The sequence below is a fragment of the Piliocolobus tephrosceles genome, unplaced genomic scaffold, assembly GCF_002776525.5.
Source record: "Piliocolobus tephrosceles isolate RC106 unplaced genomic scaffold, ASM277652v3 unscaffolded_40, whole genome shotgun sequence".
In the NCBI taxonomy this organism is placed as follows: Eukaryota; Metazoa; Chordata; class Mammalia; order Primates; family Cercopithecidae; genus Piliocolobus; species Piliocolobus tephrosceles.
In genome coordinates, this window is record NW_022324309.1 from 2,517,519 (window position 1) to 2,520,396 (window position 2,878).

Genomic DNA, 2,878 nt, shown 5'->3' on the forward strand with positions numbered 1-2,878 from the left:
AGTATAATAACAAACAAAACAAAACAAAAACAAAAACAAAAAAAAAAAATGAAAAGAATGAGAATTGAAGTGATTTATTCATTTTCTTGATCTCTAACACAGTAGTTGGCACTATCTATATGATTCTCCCCTTCAAGGATCTAGTAGTCCTGTTTATGGTAATTTCCTTGCAGATTGTGTCCACCCAGTTCCCCTCGATGTTCAGTTCAAGTTTTGTCTTTGGTTTTCTAGATTTCAACTTTTAAAAAGCAAATAGCATGAAGTTCTCTCTTTATAAGCATTCTCTTTTGCCACTCTCAAATTCCACTCTTATTATTCAGATGTAGCTGTGGGTTTGCAAGTTAAGGTACCCAGAAAGCAAAGGGATTTGAGATAGCTCAGAGAAACTATGTCTTAAAATCTATTAGAAATGATGAGGCCAAAAGGTTCATGCTGACAGTTTGCATAATGAATAAGATTTCCTAGAGTTAGTAGTTTGACAAACTGTAAAATATTCAAGAAATCACCATTGCAGGTCTTGCTGTCCCTGTCAAGATGACAAAATCATACTTTTACTAGGATAAACTCTGTATGAATAATTTTGCTAGGTATATTTTATTCAAACATATTTTCTGTTTCCATCATCATAAGATTCCTTGACATGGGCAATGTCTCTTTCCAGCAACACACATACTTATAAATGACATTGCACTTCTGCTGCTGTACTTAGGAGTCTATAAGGTGTTCCAGCAAGATGTACAAAGACAGAAAAAAATCTATAACAAAAGCATGTAAATACAATGAGAATCTGAGTTGCTGTAGGAATCATAGATACATAATTTCTCTCTATATATTCACATATGTATATACACACACACACACACACAAACACATAATGTACTCTCACAAAACAATGAAAGGTGCTTTTCTTGTGACCTTTAATATTGTATTCTAGAAAATAAAAATAGAAAAGTAAACCATGAAACTTCCATGTAAATTTGAATGGGAGAAGCAAAGGCACTGTCCTTTATTATTCTCAGCTTATTAGTGAAACAACCAAGGAAATTTAAATAGTATTTAAACCTGTAACTGTGTTAGAAAGTAGGAAGAGTTATCATCCATGAGTCAGAAACATTAAAGAAAGTCTGGTGGATGGAACTGCTAAATCTGCTTGGTTATTCTGAGAAACAGCAGCATCAATGGTAACAAAATCAAGGGGACCCTCCAGAAAGTCACCCACACTTCCTGAGGATTCAACACCATTTAAACCTTAGTTAGCCACCATTCAACACTAATGCAGTCTGTATTCAACATAAATATTCAACCAAAGATCCAAGTTTAGTTATATCAAGCAGGAAGTTTCAGTGTTAGTTATACCAAGTGGAAAGTTAGCATGAGATAATGGCTGGATAAATAACTGAAAAAAAAAAAAAAAAAAAAAAAATTTACCCAAATAAAAAAATTGAGGGGAAAAAAAAACAAATGGAAAAAAAAAAAGAAAAAAAGGGGGGAAAAAAAAAAAAAAAAAAAAAAAAAAAAAAAAACATTTACCCTAATGAAATAAGAGTGAGGAAAACATTACACTCATGTAGAAAATACATGTTTTGAGGGAGGAAAAAGTACCTATATAGAAGAAGCAGAAAGAAACTTTATAAAAGATTTGTTTTGTTTTCTCAACATAAAATAAAACCAAACCTTCATAAACTTTAAAAAGCAGCAGATAAAAGAAGTGATAAGACAACACATTGATAAGAAAACATGAGGGGGTAAGAGGCAAGGAAAAACAGAAACCCTGCACCCTGCAAGTGCGAAGGAAAACAGCCTCAAACATACGTTGCAAAGGTGAAGCTGAATTATTTTCTTTTGGTTAGATGGCCATTACCATAATTACTATAGAAATGTTAAGACCTGAGTTAAGAGTAAATGTGGACAGTGTTTTTAAAAAGATGCAACATGTGTCCACTAACTCGACTGAGTAGCCAAACATACACTAAAGGAACAGAATTTCTTCTGAAGAAAACACATCAGAATACTAAGAAACCACATGTCTTATTAAAAAAAAAAAAAAAAGCTGTTCCGTGGGTGGTTGGCATTGAGCAATTTGTATTTAAAAAATTGCAATGAGGGCAACATTCTAGCCCTGAGTTTGGGTAATTTTTGGTGACAGTTGGTCAGTTGGTAGAAGCAAAAAATGTTATGAGAAACAATTTGTGCAGGTATGGGTGATTAATTCCAACTGAGGTTTAGTGGATGGTGTTAGGAAATGAAGATCATATTAGTGCAAAGTGAGCTTCCTTCTAATTTATTCTTTGCTTGCATGACAATAAGTAGAATCAGAAACATATAGAGAAATTTATACACAGAAAATTGTTCTTTAAACAACAGTCCTTTTATTTATTGGGACAAGCGTTACAATTGCAGGGATGAGAGTTTATTTCCATTCAGAAGCAATTCATCTCAGTTTCCATTAACCAGCTTAGAGTGTGGTTCAAACTGCAGTTAATTTTATTTATGTGAGGCTTCTGGCTTCTAGGTGTGTGTTTTTTTTTTTTTTTTTTTTTTTTTTTTTTTTTTTTTTTTTTTTTTTTGAGACGGAGTCTCGCTCTGTGGCCCAGGCTGGAGTGCAGTGGCCGGACCTCAGCTCACTGCAGGCTCCGCCTCCCAGGTTCACGCAGTTCTCCAGCCTCAGCCTCCCGAGTAGCTTGGACTACAGGCGCCTGCCACCTCACCCGGCTAGTTTTTTTCCTGTATTTTTTAGTAGAGACGGGGTTTCACCGTGTTAGCCAGGATGGTCTTGATCTCCTGACCTCGTGATCCGCCCGTCTCGGCCTCCCAAAGTGCTGGGATTACAGGCGTGAGCCACCGCAACCGGCCCTAGGTGTTGTTTTAAGAGCAAAAT